This window comes from Camarhynchus parvulus, chromosome 9 (assembly GCF_901933205.1).
Source record: "Camarhynchus parvulus chromosome 9, STF_HiC, whole genome shotgun sequence".
Classification (NCBI taxonomy): domain Eukaryota; kingdom Metazoa; phylum Chordata; class Aves; order Passeriformes; family Thraupidae; genus Camarhynchus; species Camarhynchus parvulus.
The window spans coordinates 19492358-19516590 of NC_044579.1; the positions used below are offsets into that span (position 1 = coordinate 19492358).

The 24233-nt window shown below is 43.0% G+C and overlaps 1 protein-coding gene across 4 annotated transcripts in view; it reads left to right on the plus strand.

Moving 5' to 3' along the window:
* The window catches only part of MAP3K13 (mitogen-activated protein kinase kinase kinase 13), a 71922-nt gene that overhangs the window by 14847 nt on the left and 32842 nt on the right, over positions 1-24233 (plus strand). For 3 of the 4 annotated variants that reach the window (XM_030954380.1, XM_030954383.1, XM_030954381.1), the window contains exon 3: positions 11282-11427. The gene's annotated coding sequence lies outside the window, so the exon portion shown is untranslated. Of the gene's footprint in view, positions 1-11281; positions 11428-19953; positions 19998-24233 lie in introns of those variants that run through there. The other variant, XM_030954382.1, reaches the window with a different exon arrangement.

The following is a 24233-nucleotide window of genomic DNA, read 5'->3' on the forward strand; positions in this document are numbered from 1 at the left end:
GAAATGAATTTGCATCCCTTAAAGAAATTAATTGTGCCAGTATTGGACATCAGGTGATACAGAGTAAAGGTCAGAGTTTGAGATGAGTGCACTTAAAAATTCCTCCCCTTTGGCTTGGGTGGCTGAACGTGATAATTTAGATTAAAACAGGCCAAGGGAGCCATTGTGTAGCCAGCTTTTGAAAGCCAGGCCTTTTAGCTCCATGCCTAAACTAGTGGATGCAATTATACATTTCATTTATGTGTAATATTTACTGAAGTTTCTGTTCTTAAGTGTGATAAATGTTTGGGCAAAAAATCCATCTTGCATAAGGAATAGCTCTGTTGTAAGGTTGGATAGAAATTTAGCTTATTGTGAGCTCTTGGAATGAATGCTGTTAAATGAGTTTTTCTGAATTTTCTTAACACGGAAGGATTTTTATAAAACAAGTTCATATATATGAATTTTTTACATATATATGTGTGTGTATATATATATATATATATATATATATATATGACTAGAGATGTGTCCAGTAAAAACGGGCAATTTGATTAAAGCAGGAATTTAGGGAAGCGTTAGAATGGTTGCCTGGGGCTTCAGTGTGATTTTGCAGTGCTCTGGATGGTTAATACAGAATAGACTAACTGCTAGGACAGAGAAGCCCAGAATAATTTTCCTTGTCCCAGTTAAGTCAAGAACTATTAGAGCAGTGGAAATAAGGTTTCAGCAAGAGGGGAAGAAAGGGTGAGGGACATGTCGGCTCTCAGTCTTGATGGTTCGAGGGGAGAGTAACAGAATTTGGAATGGAAGGGTGAGTAGCAGTTACCAGTGAAAATAGACTAATGTTGCATGTAAATGCATTAGGAATGATTTTCATTCTTTCTGGTGCTTTTTTAAAACAAACAAACAAAAAAGCTAGATGAATATTTGCAGTAAGACATGGAGGTTAGAGGAATATGGGATTTTCCTTGACCTGCATGTTTGTCAGGAAAGGCTTTTTTTTCTCTGCTTTCAAACTTGATGTTTGAGCCATTTTGAGTAATTTCTCTCCAACCAAGTCCCACCAAACTGTGCTACACCACTGGCCATGCAGGAGTTTGACCCTCATCCCATGGCTTTGCTTCCCTGGTGCTGGAAGCAGGGAGGGCACAGCAGCTCAGAGGCTCCAATAAACCCCTTTCACTGTCTAGCTCATACTTAAATGTTTGGAGGAATGGCATCAAGTGCTTTTTAAATGTACCTTTCCCACCTTTTCCTAAGGTATATTTTTCTCCTGTCATGTCTTGAGGTGTTGGATTGTGACACTGCAGTAGAAGTAACATTTCTGAGCAGTATAGTGAAGGACCAGGCCCTTGACAGGGATTGTGTGAGAGGAATCTTTAACCTTCTCTCTGCAGCACCCCATGGTGGTTTACTGGGAACTGCTCAGGAAGCAGAATTTCTAGTCTCTTTTGGAAGTAGTGGAAGGGTAACAAGACAACTGGGAGGAATGAGAAGGTGTTGTGATGTTACTCAACAGCCCCATATGCAGCTGTGCAGGCTGTGTGCCCAGTAGCCACAACCAGGAACCTTTATTTTTTCTGGCTGATAGTCTTCTAGTCCCAGGGGACCATCAATAAGGGACCTGTAAGAAGAAATGGGCTCCTTGCTAAAGGAGATGTTCTGTTCCGCTCTTCTTTGCAAGGCTCTAACTCAGCATTGTGCTTGAGGATTGATCTTCAGAACTAATTTCTGGTAGTGCTTTATCTTTATTCTCCTGTCAGCAGTCTGGCTTCAGAACCCTCCATACCTCATTCCATTATTCCCTTGGCCAAGGGAATGTTGAATGCAATACTCTTGAGCAGTTCATTTGCTTGTTCTGTCTCTGGGGTGACCACAAGAAGATGGACCAGTGTGTTCAGGCTTCCAGGAGGTACTGCAGGGCCTAGAGAACATACTCCTGCCCATTCTGAACTCATGATGTGTCTGCAGCAAGAGAAACTCTTCTCACACTTGGGTAAAAATATAGTCCCTTCCCTTAGTCTCCCTGGTTGGTATTTTGCAACATCAGGGTTAGTTTCTGTGGTTTTCAGGTTAAAATACATATGCTCCTGTGTAGCTGAGATTCATTATCTGTACAACACATTTGCTTTTAAATTACTGAGAGCAATGAGCCTCTGTCTGCAGTGCCTCCCTCCCATAGAGCACATGGGAAGGAAAAAGTTTGATCAACCTGTTTGTTACAGAGGAAAGGCAAACCCAGAGGGGAGGCAGAAAGGACCATTAGATGTTCTTTTCTTCTCTGCAAGCTCCTCTCATGTGCAAAAGGAAATTGCTCTTCTTGTCATCTCAGATGATTATATTCACAAAATCCGACCCCAAAATATCATCCCTGTATTAGACACTGACCAGCTACAGTCAGAATCTTATTTTGTGCCTTTATTTTGATTACCTTTGTTACCTTGGGCACTTGGCAGGAGCAAAAAGCCTCATCATTCTGATTGCTTCAGTTTCCCAAGATGTCTTTAGAGAGAAAACGTTTCCTGAGCTTTGTTGCAACCTCCTAAGTAGAATTTGGTCTCTCTGGGAATCATGTGAGATCAAGTGATTGCCTGGAGCAAGAGAAGGTACTGAAGCTGCAATAGCAAAGACCTTGATATCAAAGGCCACCTGCTACTGCTCTCCATCTCTTCAGCCTTAAATTACCAGGTTATAAATTCATCCTGTGTTCCTACAGAATGGCTGGTAGGTACTCAGCAGGTAAGCTGGGCTATTTCTCAGGGAATTGTTCAAATTTGTATCCCAGCCAGAAATTTCCTCCTGCATAAACTTTTATCTAGTCTTCACAAGACATACTGAGTTGTCTTTTGGCCTTCTTCCTGTGTGCTTCTCTTACTATTTTCTTGGTTTTCCTGATGTCAGTCAACAAATCCATGTCAGCATGTAGCTTTGACCTTCAGGTTTGCAACCCAGCTTACAGAGACAGGAGACAGGAGTAGAAAATACTGTCCCACAGTAAAATTCTAATAGTTGTCTGTTTTTTCCCCAAGCCTTGGTTTATTGATCAGCTTGTGTAAAGAATTTCTTATGAAAAACTTAAATGAACTCCTGAACATTTTCTGGTTGAAGGAAATGGAGAAAAACATCTCACAGTCTATATTGATGTGGCTGAACTACACATACACACAGAGCATTGATTAACCTGAGTCTTCTGCTCACAGTGTGTTTTTTCTTTACTGTGCTCAGAGAGAAATGCATTTCTAGCAAGCTGAGGTTGTATTTATGGAATGAACTGTGTTGTAATACTTATGGAAAAATCTCTGCTAGGACTACTGTCCACATCCAGGCCTGCAGGCCTGTGATCCATCTCTGATGGCCTGGTCACATACCTTGTGGCCTTTCCTCACCTTGGATCTCCAGCATAAAGGACACAGCATCTTTTTAGTCATTTTGTTTATAAGCAGCTTTTGTAGTTTAGTTTAGTGTAGCTGTTCTAAAATGTTTTCATTTCAGCCTAAACACAGATGTAGTGGCCCCATCAGTGCTGTGTAGGCTCATGTATTGCAGTGTATACATGTGGCATTATTTTTTCCTTTGGTTTGTTTTGTCTGCTGTTTGGCACAAGAGAGACTCCCCATGTCTCCCTGCTGCCAGCAATTACAGACAGGTGCCAGTCCCCAGTGGGAATGCACATCTCCAGCCAATATTTACAGCTGGTTCTGACCTAGAGGAATGGAGCTGCTGCTGTCGGTGGAGGTGAGGGAAGTTTCCTTTTGACTGTCCAGTGAGAAGCAAGATGTAAAATGCAGCTCTGGTGATGGCTGGAAGAAGGTTTTGATGGTTTTTTTTTATGGCTCAAGCTATTTAATGTGTCTGTGCTTTCCTCTGAGGCAGAGGGTCCTGGTTTGGGGGGTAACTGTCCTGGTAAGGAGGGAGCCTCCCTGGCACAAAGGATGCCTGGCTGAGTCTCCTGAGCTGTTCTGTGAGTGTGTCCTAGAGCTGATTCCCTGGAGTGTTCTCCCTTCTGCAGTCTTGGTACCATACCAGGGTGAAGTCAGCAGTGTTTGGTAAGAGATGGAGCTGCTTCCCCTACTCAGTGCCATCTACCTTGTATATTCAGAGTGAGTTTCTCAGAAGAAAAAATCACATTGTGTGTGTCACAGGAGGTTGCAGTTACAGTGGAATTGTATCATAATGTGTCAGTGCAAGTGTTTAATGCTTTCTGTCATTTGAGTAGCAGTGCACACCAGCATTTTCCTTGTCATCTGTATCTTTTTAGTGTTGGACTTAGCTTCTTCTCCAGAGGCCTGCAAAGGTCATTGTTTTACAAGGAGAAATGCCATGACATCAGCTTTTGGGAAGCTGAAAATCCAGAGCAGCCAGCAGTCACAATTGAGGTCCTGCTTTATCAGAGGTGATACCTTCCTGTGTCAGGTGTGTGTGGAAGAGTCCAGGGTGCTGTCCTGGCATTGCAAGGTTTTTCCCAGCAGCTAAATGCAGTGAAAAAGAGACTTGTGATGTGTCTATACCTACAGTGAGTAGTTGTGTCCTTGGAGGTTAATTGGGGCTGTGCTGTGGATTTCTGTTTCCTCCTAATTTTTCTCACAAGCAGAAGACTACTTGTTGGAGTCACATCTCACTGTCACTTCCTCCCAGCCTTGAGATGAATGCAAAATGTAAGAATACTAGTGTATATGTTTTTAAATGTTTTGTGCTTTCAAAAGACAAAAATCTGTACTCCTGGATGACCTTCACTTGTAATGTGGAGGTTTTCCAGAGGCTGGGCAGATTTCAGTAGCATTTGTTGTGCCCTGTTCCCTACCTTAGCAGTGTGTGCAGCTGGATGAGCCTCTCCTACTGGGAGTGAGGAAGACTAAGCCAAAGGGTTTCCTGTTCTCATTCTGAGTTTGTCCAGGCAGTTCTTGGGCATAGCTGGCTTTGGGGTAAGTGACATAATTCCAGTAAAACAGTTATGCTGCTGGAGTAAAATCTGGGTCTAACTGAACCTTTGTGCTTGGTTTTAGCAAAGCCACATTTCTCTTTAGGATTGCAGACTGGGAGGAAGATTAGCTATGCTGGTGGAGGCAGCAGAGGAGTTGTTTGGATTTCAGCAAGTGCATATAGATGCAGGGAAAAGAGTGAGGTTTGAGATGAGAGAGATTTAAGGAGGGAAAGGAAATAGCCTTCTCTCTGATGGTGAAGGGGAAAGAAGCAGATAATGGTGACCAGGTGGCAGTCTAAGGGAATCAAAGAGCAAGAAAGGGAAGAAGAATGGAGCTGAAGATCTCACAGGGGTCATGGAACGCATTAATTTCTTTTTCAGACTCTTCTTGCACTTTAGGCAGGAAGAAACACTTATTAGCAACTTTTCTTCAGGATTTATCTAACCAATTTGAGCTTACTGTTTTGAGTACGATGGGAATAACTCAAGGAAATGATGGGGAAAGAATGATCCTTACTGATACATTTAATTTGTTAGCAAAGGAGCACAGGGAGAAAGTCAGTCCTTGTAGGGGTAGTTTTGCAAGAGGAACAGTTCCAGGTGGGTCCTTTTTCTGCTCCTAGGGCTCTGGGGATCCATTTTCTTCTGTGTTTCCATGTGCATCTTCCTTCTGTGGTTCTCCAGTTTCACAGTGTTCTTAGCAGGCAGCATGATGCCTTTTATCAGTGATCTGCAGCCCTGGCTGCTTCCTCAGGTGTGGTGCAGTAGCTCTTGTTATCCCCTGCACTGTGCTGGGCTGGCAGAGCTGTGAAATTGAGGGTTGGGAGCACTCCAGAGCTCCCTCCCTGTGTGCTGCTCACCCTGGTGCTGCTGCCCCAAGCAGAGGGAAGGGAGCTGAGTGTGGGACTGGCTTGTGCAGCTCTGTCTGTAGTGTCAGGTATGAAAATCTCCCTGGTGCTGTTCTGCTATTTTATTTTATACTTATGTTCTCACTGTGTGTCATCTAGAAATCAAAGCAGGAGTGTGCAGTTAAGCAACAGCAGCAAAACTCTGCTTACTACTTATCTGCTGCTTTGCTCAAATTAAACATTTATGGGGCCAGAGACTCCTCACTGCTCCATCTCAAATCTTTCAGCCTCCTACACTATGATGATTTTTCTCTTTGCATTTTGACACAGCTCCTCTTAGAAATACAGTGAAATCAAATTATTCTCCACTTGTCTCTCTCCCCACCTTTCCTTTGTGTCCCCAGTTTGCTTTTTTCCCTTGACCATGACATATGGGGAGCAGCTGTTGGTAGAATCAATGCTTTTATTGAGGCTGAGTTGAAGTTTCCCTGCAGTCTGATGGGCAGAGATGTGCTCTCAGTTATTGGTGCCTGTTTCTTGGTCTGTTCCAAGGTGGTGTGATTGTGTAGGAGCTCCTCACTGCTGGAAGCAGGGAATAACCCAATGCTGCAGCACATTGCCTGTTGATGCTCCAAGCTGTGTTGCTGACTTGGTCTCCATGGAGAGCGGTGGGATGTTCCCAAGGCCTGCATCTCATCTGCCCCTGCTTTGTGGCCTGGAGTCAAACCTGGACAATAGTTCTGTTCCTTGGGCATGCTGGACTGCAGATAACTTTTGCACAAATAGGGTTGTTCCTGAGCCTTGCCAGACACTTCTAGAGGACCTAGTGCTCAATTTACCCTTCCAGAGCATGGTCTACTTCTTTGATTTGAGTTTGATAGCTTGAAGCAGTGCTGCATGGATGCTGAAAGCCCACGCTCCTAAAATAGATCGAGTAGAACGAGCACTTTAGTGCTGACTCCTCTTCAGGAGAGGAGAGGGAAGGTAACAATGAGCAGATGGCAGGTATTAGTCATATCACCTGATATATCTGAGCACCTCAGACCCCATGGCACAAAGGTGCTGGGGGAACCTAGAGGGAAGGAATCCTCCCAGCAAACCAGGCTGGCTGTTGGAGTGGCACAGGATACAGGCAGAGGGACCTGAGAAAATGAGGGGACTTGCAGCCAGATGCTAACCTGAGGAAAATATGTTCAGAGTGCCCTGGCCAGAGCCTGGGCCTGCATTTATCTGCACAGTTTTCCAAGCCATTCCCTCATGTATTTGACAAGCCCTCAGAGCATCACTCCTTGGGGCTCCCATGCTTTGTTCCCTCTGCACAAGGGGTCCAACAAAGGTCCAGGTACTTCAGAAATAACTGAATTCCCCAATTTCAGGATCAGCTGGAATGACATTATCCTAGCTTCTGCTCTAATAAATGCAGTGCAGAAGCTGCTTGATCTTTTCCTGTATATCTAAACTGCCAGTGTGCACCTTGCAGTCGAGCTGGTCCTTGGTATCCACGTGTTGGCCCTGGCCCAGCTGGCAGTGGGCTCCCAGGAGAGCCTGGAGATGCTCCCTCCTGCTGATGTGCTGGGAACACGGCGTGGAAATGAAATGTAGAATCTGTGCAGTCCCTTACACAGCAGTGGCTTCTGGCAAACTTCACACTATGGAGCAAGTAGGGCATGGAGGTGCCTGCAGTGGAAGTGCTGCACTTCCAGTTGCTTGCTCTGGCTGCTCTGTTTGTATAATCATTTACTTCCTACCCAGCCTGGCTAAAAGGCAGCTGTGGGCACAGTAGAGGGAAGGGAGGTCCAAATTTGGGCTCTTTTTACTCCCCTGTGCACAGGTGGGGTCGTCAGGAATCACAGCATTGATATGCTCTCCATGAAGAATGGCTTTATTTTTAGTTTTTTACCCCATTTGTTTTGGGTTTTTATTGTTCTAAGTTTTCAACAGCAGAGGCTGAATGTGTGGTCTCCTCCTTTTTCTTGTCTTTTGTTTCAAGTTTTTGGCAATAATTCCTAAAGAGCTGCTCTGCTGGAGTTACTGCCATCATTTTTCAGACTTGTGCTCAGCCCTCTACAGAAGCCAAGCACCCTGTGGGCCTCTGAATTACACATCCCATTTTGGTGGCACCTTGCATCCTTGGGCTTCAGCTTCTGCCAAGCACCTAATTAATGTAGGAAGGGAGTAAAACTTCTGCTGTGATACATAAGGGGTTAAACTAAGCTCTGTTTATTAGTGTTGATGCTTTAAATTGTGCCAGAGCATTTGAAAATGCAGCAGTGGACAGGGCAGCAGGCAGTAAACACCGTTAAATGACAATACTGTTCAATATTTGCTGTTAATTGAGAGAGGCAGCAGCTGCTGGTATGCAGCTTCAGCCAGGATGAATTAGTAATGAGTCTGTAACTGGGTGCTTTTTTTTTCTGGTTTAAGGTTGCATCAGCCCTTTATAGTTCAGTAACATGATTGGGATAGAAATAAAAATCATAGCATGCCCTAAATTGAAGATTTTGTTTTGTTTTTGTTTTCCAGTGAGTTGTCATGGAGCTTGGTGTGAGTGATAAATTTGACAGCAGTAATAAAACTGCCTTGTATTTAAGAACCAAATTTAAAGATTTTGGTTAGCTTTTCCCGTGTGGCAGCCAGTGGGAATGCAGCAGGCAAAGCGAGCTCCTCCTTTGAAAGAAGGCACTTTTGTTGGGTTTTCAGATGTTTTCAGTTCAAACAGGAGTTTTGGTTCAAGTTTCTTTGCTGACACTGCTGTGGGTATGAGAGAGTTCTGTCCCTTGCTGCAGGAGGAGAGGGAGCACTAATTCAACATTTCCTTTGTCCTTTCCTTGCACTTTTGCTATGGTGTGTGTTGAGCTTAACCTTTGAAAACTCTCTGATAAGCTGTTATCAGCCAACAGTTAAAATAACAAACCTTTCCACCTTGCTGGGTTGGGATAGGGACTTTCCAAGGCTTCAGAGCCATGGTGTGGAACAGGAACATCATTAATCCAGAGCAGCCAGGCTGGGGGCAAAGTTTTCTCTCTGAAGAAAGCAGCCACAGCTGCTGCTTTCATGCTGTTTACGTAACCTGCCCTGTAAGTATTTATTTTGCACAAAACGCTTTATTTTGAGCTGTAGATGTTGTTGTGAAAGGTCAAAACTCTGTTCTAGTGGTTTTTAGCAGATCTGAAGTGGGGTACAGGAAATGAAATTCCAGCTCAGTGGAAAACAATGCCAACAGTCCTATTGATTTCAGCACAGCTTGGCTTTCATCACAAGTAGAAGAATTTTGAAGCAAATAATGTTATGTTTGTTCAGTTTGTTAAACAAAAATCCATCTGCAGGGGTTTGCACTTGAATCCAAATACTTGGAATTCTCCTGGTATTTTGGTAGGATGAGAAATACTAGATTGAAAGAATTCTTTGGGTCCACAATGATTATGTTATAGGAGAAAAAGAAAATTCAATCAGCAGGTGTGTTTGTACCCGTGTTCCCAGCAGGGGTGGTTTCTGTATTGCACACCTTTGGCTTTTGGGTCTCTCCTGTTCACACTGGCAGTTTTTACACTGTAAGTGCTTTTATGCATCCTTAAGAGCTTGAAGCTGCCACACACCATGCTGGCTTCTGGACTGGATTATAGAGGCATAAAATCTTTCAGGTTGGATGTGGGAAGCAAGTGCTAGAAGCCAATCCAAGGCTATAAAAGGTGGTGGTAAATGGGACTGCAGGAAGAGCTGAACTTGTCTGGTGCTGAAAGTCCTCCAGCTCCACAAGTCCCTTCCCATTTAGGCACTGACCATTCCCACCTTGGCTGCCAGTGATAAATGGTGGTTTCAAACCAGTCCTTAAAACCTGTATTTTTTTTTTTTTCATGTGAAATACAGTAATTTATTCCAGTGGCATTTGGCCAACTTTGGGCATCTGGTGTCTCATGTTTTTTATGAACATCTCTCCAATTTTCTCTGCTGTTTCCTATACATGTATATGATTTGTGTTTACAAGGATAAGGTATTCTAATGTATTTTTTCCTATTTTGTGTGATTTTGATTCTTTCAATCTTATTATTGTTTCATCTGTAGTATTGCTTACAGAATTTTTTCTTAAGCAAGAAAATAAACCTTGTACTTACATGTACCATTTCCTGTCTTAAAATAGTGGGGAAAATTATAATTACTTTCTTTTGAGGCTTTTTTCATTGATTTAGTAGAACCATGTAATTTTCTTGTGAATAAAGGCAAATATTTATGTTTTAATACATAAAGTGTAAACTCTAAAGTTTGTCTAATAAAACTGTTGAGATACATGTATGTTTACTCTAGAGTTTATTTTGAAATTGTTCTGTGATTAAAATAGTTAATGCAGGCCTGGTACGGGGCACAGGTTCTGCAAATTGGTACCTTCCTGTGCAAGAATCTTGTTATATCACCATCCTCCTGTCAATGTAGCCTGACCCAGACCTCACAAGCTTCTCCTTATTGGGAATATGGAATTGCCTGTCCTGTTTTTGTGGCAAACCAGCAAAGATAAGGAGAGATATAAAATGAAATGACAGTGGTGACAAAACTTAGTATTTTTCTCAAAGAATTGGCCCTTGCTCTTCAGAAAAAAAATTTGAAATGTGCTGAACTTCCCAAACATTGGGAGTGGCCTTGAGAGGAGCTGAATTGTGGTGCAGAACATGAGGCAGGTGGTGCCACATGGATTTTTTTTTTTTTGTCTAAAGTCTCTTAATTCTGGCAGGAGACTGTGCTGGTATTTCTAACCCTCTTCCTCAGTGTTGTAGTAGCTTGGTTTCTGTCTGAAGGATGCTGAAGCATATGAGGAAAACCCTATGTGTGGGTAGAGAGAAACTCTTTTAAGACCAGGTAGTTTCTTGTTTGCATTAAAGTTCTGTAGTTTCAAGGTGTTGATTTATCTTTAATTTTATGTAGAGCTGGGCTAAGTCTTGCAGCCTGTTAAATTTGGGGAGATGGGTGTGTGGGTGGAAAAAGTGCAGTGGGCTCAGGACTGGGAGTCTCAGTAGTTGTTGTCTCTCTCCTTGCATGGTTCTGGTAGTAACAGGAATAATGATATTTTGAGTTGTATGTATGTAGGAGGACTGAAGTAAGTTATGCTTTTCCTAAAATTTGCTTAAAATTAGGAAAACAAATAGCTTGGAGTTTGAGTATAAAATTAAGTGTAAAATATCATTAATAGATTACCTTGATGTATGTTATTTTACAGGCTAATCCAATCCTGATGTAATTTTGTAATGTGGAAAGCTCTGAGCTCTTTTACTGGAGCTACTTGCTTAATTTAGATTAAAATTGTACCATAAAAGGATTACAGAGTGTGTGCCTGTGCTAAGAAAGGATGTACTAAATATGCTGAGGTATTTTTCTACTCCCAGCTCCTTTTTGAAACTGCATACTTAATTTTGGATGTTCTCTGCTGCCTTCGAATGTGCCACGTAACATCACGATGTGCTGCGGGGATGTGTTGGCTTGATCTTGGGAGCATTTTCTCAATGCACTTCAGCAGGGTTCTGAGCTTCCTTGTTCTTTCCAGAGAGAAGAATTCAGTGCTGGACTGTCCTAAACACTACCCATGGTGCAGCTTCCGAGGACAGCTTGATTTCTGTGACTTGAAGAGGAGGCACATGTGCAGTGAGCCAAGAGGACATGGGCTTCCAGTGCATCTGGAACAATGATCAGGTACCAGCAGTTGTTGATATTCAAATTGTAACCAGTCAGAAACTCAAAGAGATATCAAATGATAATGTGCTCACTCCTGCAGTTGTCCTAAAATTCTAAATACACTTGCCTTTCTAAGGTAGGGATGAGCTGAGTTCACCTTCTTGTTTTATGTTGTGTCCAAAGCCATTTCCCTGCTGAACCTTTAGAGACCTGATGGGATCCAGCTCCCATGGGAATAACAGGAAGGGATAAGTGCCAAAGGGGTGGGTGCATAGATGGAGGTGAAGTTAGTGTTTACATTTTCCAATACAACTTGGAGTCTGAAAACATTTGAATCTATTAATTCAGGTGTATTGATTTTGTGAGGGGACAGCTTTAGCATATTATTTTCCATTCTTATGAGTACTTTTTCATGGTGTTTCCCTGGCTGGAGAATGCAGATTCTCAGAGGAATCCAGGCTGTTGTAGCTGGAGTAGAGACACCAGCAAAGTTCCAGAAAAGCAGAAATTCATGGTTTGTTTTGGATATTTCTTCCAAATTCTATTCCTAGGAATATATCATCTCTTGATTCTGTATCATATATGCTATTTTTTAATTTAACTATATCTATTTTATGTATTAAAAAAATAAAAAATTAAAAAACTTGTATGTTAGCAAACCACATATATCTGTCTGTATGAAGAACTGAAAAGGAGCTAATTCTGTAAAAACTCTGTAAGCTTTGGGGAATTAAGTTTAGAAGAATATGTAAAAAATAGTTGCTTGTTTCTTTGTAGATGCTGCTTGAAAGAAAATATTTTTTTCTTGTCTATAAAATTGTCTAGAGTTTTCTTTACTTAGTGGCTGGGTATCTGTGTAATGCAAGAAAAAGTAGTTGTTTCACTCGAGGAGACTGAAAATGGGTTTGTTCTACACATCTTTACGTTTGTGTGGTCTTTGTTGTACAGAGATGCTTCATGCAGAGAAAGCTACAGATACATAATTTTAGGATGTGCCTGAGCCACCTCTGAGTGGGATTGCAGGAAGATGTGAGATGGAGCTACATTTTGGGATTTGTTTCTTAATATAAAAGCTGTCAATTTTTACCCATTCTGTGAGGAGTGGTGGGTGCTGTAGAGGCAGAGCATCCATATATTTAGATTCTGGCTGTCTCTTGTTACAAGCTATAATTAAGGTGAAGTATTTTGCTGGAGAATTGAATTCTCCCTTGATTTGGACCTGGTTCCATCTCTGTGAAAGCAATTAGTTGCTTGAACCACCCTGTCCTTGCTTCATCAGTGACAATTCATCAGCTGCTTCTAATTGATCTGATTCTTTGTGGTTAATAGGCAAGGCACTCGATATGGGAGTGCTCTGTATGGTGGTGCTGAGTAGAGGAGGCTTGAGGATGGAAGGTCTGGCCCTCAGGGGGACTGTGACATTTACAGAGGACTGGAGGTTATAAAACACTCTGTGAAGCTCTGGAGGGTCCCAGGGTTAATGCTTCAGCTGATGTGCTTTTGAACATGGCTCTCAGTCAGCCTCTCTTAGCCATGACTTGAATTTAACAGATGTGCTGGCTTTTCCCAGGATGGGCAAATACAAAGCTGTGCAATACAAAGCTGGTGGTTTGAGCTGGAGTACTAGGACAATGGCAAAGTTTGATGTGCCCCTGGGGTGAAGTCTGTTTAACTTTTGCTTGTCCCTTAAGATCAGTTCTGTGATTTAATTCAGAAAATATTTGGGGCGCTGTTCAGTGACCCCTTTGGGGTGCTTTCTCCATCATACTGCAGTGTCCAATGTTGGGCTTGAAAACAAGGACCAAACCCCACTGCTGACAAGTTCAGTGTTCTAATCTCCAATATTCTACTATGTAAAGTGATGTCACAGCTCCTGAACTGAGTAATTCTGCGTTGTGATACCTCACACAGATCAAGAGGACTCTTCTGGTCTGCAGTGAGCACTGGGGAGCAGAAGCCTCTTGGGAGGGAGGGAAAAAAGCAAAACCTACTGGAAGCTTCATGAGTGACATGGGTCTGGGAGGAAGATGCTGAGCAGGTTTTATTTGCCTTGGGAATATTTACATAGAGCTGATCCACTCTTTGAAGGAACTTTATCACAGTACTACAGAGAAAACTGTTGGTACTAAATATAGAGCCTTATTCTGGCAGTCTCATGACTTGAGTTCTGCAATCTTAATGGGCTTTCTGCAGTTTTTGTAGGTTTTTTTGGTAGAAAATCTGAATATTACAATATTACTCCTAAGGGGTTGTGTAACAGTAGCAAGGACAAGAAAGATTAAATTTGGTGAGACCTTGCACTGCAAAAGGTCAGAGGAATTTTTCAGCTTCTGCTGTTGCTGTAAAGCTTTCAGTGCCTCACTATCTTCAGAGAAGATCCCAATAGTTCATCTTGATCTTTTGCATCAAAGCAATATCACTATTGCTGGACAGCTTTTGTGAAATGATTTTTGTTTCCTTCCTAATAGAAGAAACAACTTAAGTTCCTTAGGCTGGAGCTTCACTGTTTACCATTTAGAAAAGTTCTTCTCACAGCCTAAGTATTTTTTTCTTTTTGCACTTTGAGTCCATTGCTTTTCCTGGTCACTGTAGATGTGGAGCAGGACTTCCCTCTGTCTTTGAAGAAACCATTTGTGCATTTAGTAGAAACACACCATATCTCATTCTTAGCTTCTAATTCACTCTGTCCCGACCGAGCCACCTCACTGAGTTACCTCCCCATCCCTCAGAGCTCCCCTGGTGACCTGGCTGCCTTTGCTTTTCATTCTAGGGTGGTTTCTCACATTCCCAGCAAGCCTTTCCCAAAAGTGGACTTTCCCCAAGGCTTCATCAAATCTGAGAGGATCAGGAATTTGTATTTCTGTCAATGGATAGAAGTTGCCTTGTTTGTGACAACTGGATATTTATAATTTGTGCTCAGTCTCTGATCCTCTCCATCCCCAATCCTTATCTACAATGCAGCTGCTCAGCAGTTGTTTCTATATTTATGCAGGTGATTTTTTTTTCTCTGAACAACACTTGACCTTGGGGAATTGGACTGCATTTTTTAATCACTTCTTCAGTTTCATTAATTCCTCCCTGCAACGGCTTCCCATTTATGCATGTCTTTTTGTGGCAACAACATAAATTATAGGACTTTTCTTTCTACATGGCACTAATACTGAGGCTTCATTGTCAGCTCTCATTGCTCTTTGTGGGTTCCTCACCTGCCAGAGGAAAAGTGACAGTGGCTCAGCTGGCTTTACAAGTGTCCCTTATAACTGCTATTGATGAATACTTATTTTTAAAATTCTTTTCTTCTGTGTTTCTCACTGCTGGGAACCCTATTAGAGTTAATTATTATTATGGAAGACTTGATTTCAGCCTGTTCTCTGGGAGGGATGTTATTTTGTGCCTGTTTCCCTGAATAAATACATCTTGTTTTCTCTCATGGCTTCTGCTCAGCTGGCCACCACCACTGTCAGTCTGGGAGGGCTGTTGCTCACTTGCTGCATTAGTTGCCCTTTCAGCAGCTGTAATGTCTCTTATGTAGCACCATTTTCCTTCCTGATGGAATTCCAGAGCTTCTCTTTATGTCCCAGGAGCTGGGCTGCCGTCCTTCAGAAGAAGGTAGTCTGCAAATGTAGTGTTTTGAACTTTGCCAGCCTCATCAGTGCGTGTTCTGAACATTCCAGTGTTATGTCTCCTCCTAAAACTGCACAGACTGGAACTGCAGAGGCAGGGCTCACCTGGCAAGAGGAGGGGAAGCCATTCAGAAACTCCTTAAAAAAGGAATCCTTACTAACCCCATGCCTAAACACATAGTGCTTTTTGCCTTGTCATTTAGTGCCTTTAATGTCTTTATTTTACTTTGCTCTTAGTTCCTGGAGTGTTGCTGAAGGCAATCCAAGGTTAGAGGAAGTCCTTGTAGTTATGTGCTCCTACCCATTGTGAACACGCTCAAAACACACCAGGCAACAGTGTGGAAGGTGGTTTGTGTGAGTAACCTCACTCTTGGCTAACAGCAGTTGTAGTACTTGGATTTGGAGACTGCAGTGGTGATACAAGTGTCTGAGTTTTCTTGAGTAGCTTTTAGGGATACACTTATGAGAAGGGGAGCTTTCCCTTGGGGTATTGCAGATCTGTGAGTCTGTGCCTGTTTCCAGCTCCCTGCCTTCGTGTTTAAGCAGACCCAGAGAGCTGAGGTGTCAGGGAATGGGTTGGACTTGATGATCTTGAAGGTCTCTTCCAACCTTGTGATTCTGAGATTCAGAGATCTCTTGGTGGCTCACTGAAGCTGCTCTTCGGAGAGCAGAAGCACATCGCAAGTTTCTGTTCTGAGAGGCTCTGAGCCGTGTTCTGGGCACAGCCCTTTTGCCTGTGGAGGAGCAATTTGGCACCAAAACCTATCCCCAGCTTTGTTTTACCCCTTAATTTGTGTGGGACTCCTCTCCCAGCTATGGGCTCTGGGCTGTGGTGACTCAGGAACAGGGTCTGAAATCACCAGGGCTGTCCTGTTGTAAACAGCCTCCCTTTCCAAACAGGGCTCCTGACTGGAATTGCTGCTCACCTTTCTCTGGACATTGCACATGTCTCATTTTGGAGCTTTTTCTCTTTTCCTCTGGTCAAGCTTCTCAGGTCTCAATGCTGGTCTTGTCAAATTACAGTTTTGTTCACCTGCCTCTGCAGGGAGGACTTCTCAAAGTCCCAGGTCTGGGCACATTCAGGATAAAATCCTGTATGATAAATGCATACATTTCATTTCTGGTCTTAGTAAAGTGCCATTGAGACAATTGTGTTGTATTTGCCCTATTGAGTATGTAAGAGAGATAAAAAATTACAAAAAAAAGGAAAAATAATAAAATAAATTGGCCTATACTACTGTGTTGCATGTTCAATTTTTCAATTTTTTCACAACATTCCAGTCTCCTGTAACTGATATTTCTGGAATGTGTGGGGCATCAGATAAGGTCTAGTCATAAATCTCTGTGAACAGCAAGATTGGAAGGATGTGAAATAGAAGCTTTGCTCCTTACAAAAGAGAAAGGTGAGCTGCACCAGGTCAGCTCTGGACATAATGACAGCACGAACAAGATTCTGATTCTGTGATTCTGATTCCTTCCTTCCTGGACACTCAGGGAAGGGATGTGTGTCTAGGGCTAGGAAGAGTGAATTCAAGGTTTCACAAGTGTTTAGGACTTGACAATGAAATGCCACCTTATCTATGCAAATATTCACCCAAGCTTTTGCCTGTTAGAGCATCATTTGCTGTCTCCATTTACTTATTTACTCATCCAGGTAGGAACTTTTCACAGAGCAGTCCCTCCTGTACCTCCAAGTGTGTGCTGAGTAGGTTTATTAACAGCCCAAGTGCTGCATAATTGTGAAATTAACCTTTGAGTCACTCCCATCTCTTTTCTAATTTTCTGCTGCTGTCAGAGGAGTATGCCACAGGAAGCACTGAGTGTTTGCTTTGGGTTTGTGCTTCCCTGTGTGGCTGCCACGGGCCACTGGCAGAGGCATAGTCTGGGATAACTCAGCCCTTGGTCCAGGGCAGCAGAATCATCCTTCCTTGTCAAAGGTTGGCTTAGGATTTCTTCCCAAGTTGCCAAGGCCTGCAAATAACAACGTATGCTATTTTTGAATATTGGCATAATATTGGTATTTCAGTCTTCTGCAATTTTAGTTGTTCACCAATTTATTAAAATTGAAGGTCACGGGATTGGAGAACTTGTTAAATGATTACTTTAGGACTGGGCTCAAATCAATAGGATGTGCCAACTAGAAATGTTATGCCTAGCAGATGCTGTATAACATTCCTATTAGTTATTAATTGGCTTGGAAATACTTAATTATCTTGTATTTTTCAAATATGGTGAGCTAGTTAGTTCTTAAAAATACTTTTAGCTTTCCTTTTGCACCCATTGCCATCAGTTTAGCCTGTAATTTCTCCTACTGGTCTAGTTACTTGGTTGCCCATAATTCCTTTCAGAAATCCTGTTGCCTGTCAGCTTTTCACTGGCACTCTTGTGGTCCCTTAAGAACTTTGGATTTTTAGTATCTTATACCCTTGTTGTATATAGTACATTTTTTCTTCTGTTTTCACATTCATACTGAGCCAAATTATATTTGGCATCTGATTATTGAGTCCCTGTTTTTACCAATGATTTTTTCTGAGTGAGAGGGAGGAGAATAATTTCTCTTTCTTAAAATTGATCAACTTAGTTACTGATCAAGGCAGCTGTGTAATGTGTACTATGAAAATACTTACCTGGTTGCAACACAACATAATCGTGTAGCAGCCATCAATTTTAGGACAATGTGGGTTGGTTTTTTGTCTCACAATGGTTTGAGATATTACCTTGTATTAAGTTCAGGACCTTTGTGTTTAAAAATTTAACCTGAGCCATTGAGGCATTGATGAAATCATGTGTTGGGGTACTGAACCAAGCCACCATGGACAAAAAAATATGAAATTCTATGTGCTAGCTCTTTTCTTCTCCTGGAGTCCTCCTGAGGTTTTGTTCCCAGTTATTTTCTCTGCTGGTTATTTTTTTTATAAATGTCACTGCAATTAACCCTTGGAAACCTCTGAAAATTATTTCCTTTTATTTTTATTCTGACTTTTCTTATTCTATAGCAATATTTCTCCTTTTCTTCCACATCTTGCATGTGCTACTGTACTCCCCCTTCTAGTTCCTGAATTGATCCCTTTAGGGTAAGAAAGTAAATTAACATTTTTTTCTGTTTTGAAAATGCCAAGGAAATCTGAAAGCTGTCTCCATCTCTTGGTGGTAGAAAGCTGAGTGCTGGGCTCTGGAGAGCAAGGCAGGGAGTCAAAGCAGGTGCAGCTGGGATTTGAAATGGGGCACAAAGTGATCCCTTTGGAGATGTTTCTATCCCTCCACTTCTGCTTCCCCTTGGGTACAGGAGTGCTCAGGCTGCAGCAGTGTTGCTGTCTGGGCAGAAATCTTGTGCTTTGGTGACTTTCAGCTCTTAAAGAAGAGACATTTCTAAAGCAAAACTAAATTTGTGGTTTCTTTGATCTTGAAAGTAGGTAATAAGAAATTTGCATTCCTTTTCATTTTCCCTAGCCAGATCTGTAAGTCTCAATTCAGAAACCACAGTCCAAAATCCAAGCCCTCCTCCTCCCTCTGCAGAAGCTGGTATCAGTGGTGTCCACATGGGATCAAGTAGGCACAAAATCCTTGGTTTTTCATCTCAGATCTGTGTTGTTGTTACATCGAGTCCTGCTTTATTTGGGGATGTTACCCAATTTCCGTAAGGAAAGGTAGGATTGTCCCTGACATTCTTTTCAGATGTGTCCCACCAAAGTAAGTTTTGGGACACCCTGTTTTGGCATAATTGCTTCCTACTGACTAGGAAGAGGTGTGGTGAAAATACAGAAATTCTGTCTCTTAATAATTTTGATGCTGGAAATTGTTCAGAAGGAGTTTGAGGCCAAATTGATGAATTCTGGTCAACCCTGAGATGGTATAATTGTAGAGCTTGCAGCACAGGTTATCCTTCCAACTTTGACCTTCATTCCTTGTCATGCTCATCCCTCCATTCCTTCTCTCATGTTTCAAAGGTACAAAAAGAAGGCAGAACTTGTGCTCCTTCCCTGTCCACATCCAGGTGAAGCACAGCTGCTCTTGCAGGTGGTTACCAGGTCTCTGGCAAAGATTTGGGTGTCCTTGCCTCTGGTCTGCACAGTGAAGTGTATTCCACTGGTTTGGGATTGGCACTGGGGTTGGCAGAATTTGTGCTCCTTCCTTGTCCATATCCAGCAGCACAGCTGCTCTTGCAGGTGGTTACCAGGACTCTGCCAAAGATCTGGATGTTCTGCACAGTGAAGTGTATTCCACTGGTTTGGAATTGGCACTGGGGTGGAAATGGGAGTGGGTGATGTGCCCCCCATGCCTTACATAGCCCGAGTGAAGCTCTGCCTGCTCTGATCTTTGTTCCCGGACCTCACTGGGGTTGAGAGCTTGTCCTCCCGCTGCCGGGAACGTTTGACTGGAGCCGAATGTGGGATTTTGTTAATGTTCCTATTTTTATTTTACTGGTGCTTTTGCATCGCTAATCAAACACAAGCCTCCTATTGTTCTCCCCGCTCCTTCCTCCCGGTCCGTGTTTATATTTAGTTATTTTAATAATAATACGCGTGGTTTGTAATCCCGTAAGAAGCCGGGGCGGCGATGAGCTCCTTTCGTGCTTGCCGAACGCGTTCGGTTCCCGCGGCAGATGGCTGTTATTGGATCCGGGGCTGCTCCCGGGAGCGGCGGGCACGGGGCCGCGGAGATGCCCGGGCCCGGCGCCGCCGCTCGGGGGGCTCTGCCCGGAGCGGGCGGGGACTGCCGGCCGCGCTGCCGGTGCGCAGCCCCCGCCGGGCTCCATCCAGCCCCATTTCCATCCATTCATGAATCCGTGACGTCAGCACGCTCGGTGCTTCTTTGCAGCAGGCTGCAGGATTGTGTGGGTGGAATTTCCTTTTATTTTGCAACACTTCCTTTTTTTTTTTTTTTTTTTTTTTTTTTTTTTTTTTTTTTGCCTTCCATCTTTTTAAAACAAGAAAATGGAGCATCACATAGGAAATCTTCATCCTTGTGAGTATTTGGGGGGAAGTGTGTTTCTGTGAGGGGTGTGTGTTTGTGTGTGGTGTTTCATGGTCAGCGTTCCCCTCTCGCCATTTATTTCGGAAGGACAGATGGATGTTGCATTTGTGATGGGAAAGGGCTGAAAAAATGATGCTGAGAAAGGGAAGAGGAAACGTGAAACCTTAATTTATCCATCACTGCATATGAATCTGAGAGCTGGCCTGGCCTTTGCCTGTCGGTGTGCTGGACATTTTTCACTTGCAATTTTGCACGTTATCTTCTTGTGCCCCCCTTTTAAAGGGGAAGGGAATGGCAATGGAGAATGTCTGTATATTCCATTTATATCCAATGACTTAAGAATTACTAGATAGTGTAAAGAGGCAGAATTGTAATTTTTGCTTTTTTGGGGAATTGTATTTTTTTTTCCTTGTGGGCTAATCAGACAATTCCTCTTGTGTGTTACAGTGTTAAATAATTTAATTTTATTTCTGAGACGAAGGAGGTGTGTTTTTCTTTCAATCAGCTAGGTAGGAATTTGCTCCTGTATTATTGAAAATAGCAGTTTGAGCTGTCTCTGATGTGCTGAACACAATTTTCACCCCTCATTTTCCTAATAAACGAGGGAGCTGGGAGTACCTTTGCAGTTAATGATACTGTTCACTGGGGCAAGATTTGTCATATTCCTGCTCACCTGAATGGGCATGATGTCATGTTTTCTCCCAATGAAAAGAAGAGCTCCTATTTATTTTTGTTTTGGGGGGTGGTTTAGGTGCTGCAGTAGCTTAATCATATCAAACCACATGTCTCCCTTAAGTAAATGAAAAATGGGATATTTTAAGTAGATCTGGAGAAAGATGACATCAGGCCCATGTGTTTGGATATACTGATTTTAGCAGTAGGCAATCTGTTCAGTAGAAGAAGATGAAGGAATGTATTTGGATCAATAATTTTGAGGGAGAAAACATGAAAATGTTTGAAAGGAGAGAGATGCAGTCAGTCTGGCTGGAAATGTGGGCACTTTCCACAGTACCTGCTGTGTGGGTAGCCACAGACACCTTGGGATACCCTAGAACGGGGAGGGTAGAGTTGTCATGGGTTTAAAAGTTTTTGTCACTACCCTTTTTTTTGTGCTCCTGAATGAATGTGTACGGGTTTTGTTTCTAGAGAGAGGCAGCCCTTTGAACTCTCTGTCTGTGACAGCCTTCCGCTGAGAAACACAAATAAATCCAGATTTTGATGTAGTGGGGGTTTTGTTTGTTTGTTTGTTTTGCTCTAACACCAGTTTTGTTTTCTGTCTTTGGGGCCTCCCGTCTGAGTCTTTGATCTGGAACAGTCCTGTCATTCAGATTTGTCTTTGTCCCCTGCTGCCTGATAGTTAAATTTATAGCTGGCATTCATTTTGACCCTTGTGCCTGGAATTAGCAAGTAACTTCTAGCACAGAATAAATGGTAGGGACTCCCACTGTTCCCCAGCTATAGGTGAACTTAGGTTTAATCATGTTTGGGGGCTTTTTGGTTGCTTTTCAACCTCTCTTTTTCATCTCCTATTGTAAAGACTAGGTAAGTTGCTAATCTCCAATGGATCAGAAAATTGAGTAATGGTTTATTTGAAAATCTCTCCCTAGGTAAGACCTTTCACAATTAGGAGTTATTTAAACATGGGTCTGCTCTAAGCACTGGCAGGATAAGAAAAGTTTTAAGTAATTCCTGTTTTCTCAGGACTTTTTTTATAGCAAATGTGAGATGGCTGATTAGGCTTGAGTTGTTCCTGCCTGGTACCTGTTCCAGGCTGTTTGTAGTTGAGATGTGGAGAATGGATTTTCAAGAGTTGGGCTTCTCAAGATGGCAGAGTTATAATTTTTTTTTAAATATAAAAATAAAAGAAATCTGGCATGGCTTGTGTGAACAGATTTTAAATCAGTGCTGGTTGCCCTTTAGCTCTGGTCCTTGGGGCCAGGGCAGGCAGGGGAAGGTGCATTGAGCCTTTTAGCCAAGCTCTGACCTGACATCCCAGTGGAGGAAGGCAGCAGGAAGTTCACTGCTTGTACAACTTCCAGTGAGTTCTCAGCCATAACTGGATCCAAATGAGTCAACTGAGGCAAGTGCTACCTCTGAAGCTCTCAGGAGTTTGGCACTTCACCAAGCCCTGTCCAGCTTATGGGACTTTGTCTTTTATCCCTCCTTGGCAAAAATACATCCCGTGCAGAGGCTTTTGTAGGCTCCTGTTTTGTGTCATTGCAGCAAATCAGTCTCATCTCCTGGGTAGTGGGGGGTAAATATTTCACCCAAAACACAGACCACTTAGGGCTGAATACCAAGCTGGCAGCTGTGGCTGGGCCAGGAGCAGCAGCTCTGTGTTACTCCCATCCCTATAAATACTCAGTGTGTTTTGACCTTTGTGCTCTCTCCCTGCTACAACTTCAGCTGAGAAGTTGGTGGTTGGAGGGTGTTCAAAGGCTTTGGCAACAGTTGGGTGCAGGCCAGGAGGAAGAGCAGATTTGTCTGTGTAAAGTCTGTGATTTATAACCCCCTGGTGAAGATGTGATTGTTGGTGCTGTTCCCTCTGGAGCTGTTGGTAACATAGCACCGAGGTGCTGGGAGGGAAGGAAGGAGAAATTCCTGGCAGGGGTGAGAGGCTGGTGGGCTGGAGGAATGGAGGTCTCTGTGCAGACATTCTATTCATTCCAGGGATGCTTCTCCTGTGCCCCATCTCTGTTGCCTTCTGGAGGACACCAAAATCAGTAATGTGGCTGTACAGTTGTGACTCTCCTGCTGAAACATGGGAAGTCCAGCCTCACCATCCTCTGGGCCTGAGGAGATCCTCAGGTGTTGGGCCATCAGCTGCAGCCCAAGAGTGGTCCAGTTGGGGTGTGCTGAGTGCTGGTCCCTGCAGGGTTGGGTGGCAGGAGCTGTGCCAGGCCTAAGGAGCAGCCCCAGGTCAGTGTTGTTTGTGTGTTACCAGCACACAGAGCTGTAGTGGAGCAGGCTCACACCTCTAACCCTGCGCTGTCACTAATACAGGCTTACGAGAGGCTCCTGAGCAGGGCATTGTGTGCCTCTGTCAAGGAGTAATCCTCTTTGCTGTGTATGGTGCTTGCTAAATACAACTTAGTACTGCTGTCATTTCCTTTCCCAGATCTGCCAAGTGGATTTTGAGTGTCCTTCCCTTTCCCAGCAGGTGCACCCAGGCATGGACCTGGTGTGAGGTGACAGGGACCAGAGCACTGCACCTACCCCAGCAATTGTTGTACTTTCATGGAGAGCTGTTGAGTTTAGTACTGGGTGTGAAGCACATAAGCTCTTAGTACTGAGAAGTTTGTGTGAGTAGCATTTACATGTTGAATGTGCTTTGCAAATGTTGAATAATTCATATCTACTATAAAAATAAAAACAAGCGTGGGAGTGAGCGAGTTTACCTGAGACCAGTCTGACACCTCACGTGAATTAAAGTGAGACTTTGATTCATTCACTGGATTCCTGAAAGCAGCACTGTGATATTGATCTTCATCCTCAAAGATCTTTCAGACATTAATTAATTTTAATGCTACTCTTTGGAGGAAAATAGGGTGTTTCAGTTCTGTAAGGGGGGGGGAAATTCCAAGATATTGTTTATTGGTAGGACTGGAACATTTAGTGCCTTAATGTGGAAATATGGGGCTGTAAGGCCTCTGTGAACTAAACTGGAAATTTTACTGGTGTTTGTTGCTGTAAAATCTTTCAGCTTGAATCCTTAAATCTGTTGTTGTTGTATAGTAATAGTAATATAGTAACATATAGTAATTATATAGTAATATGACAACATATAGTAATTATATAGTAATATAATAACATATGGATTGGTAATAGCATGGGGATTGTCAATGAGGTAAAAGTACAGAACTGGGAAGGATAAAAAGAGCCTGAAGCCTGTGACTGGGTTTGAAAAGTTGTTTCCTGCTATGGAGACAGCTAGAAAGGTGAAAGAGAAGAGTGTAACTTAAAGTCATTTCTACATTTTAGTCTGGGACAGATTTCAGTAGTAATTCTGTAGTATAAAAGGCTGATCAGCATTTATTCTGTCTTTATCCCAGCTGAATGTTTTCCAGTGTATTGATGGGCCTGTGGTGGAGGGTGTCAGTGGTGAGATGGAGTGTGGGGCTGCTGGTGTTCCCTGTGCACACACAGCAGCCATGGGGAGGGGAACAAAGAGCAAATGGGTGACTTAGTTACCCTGATTTTTGTGAGGTACCTGCATGGTCCTTGGTC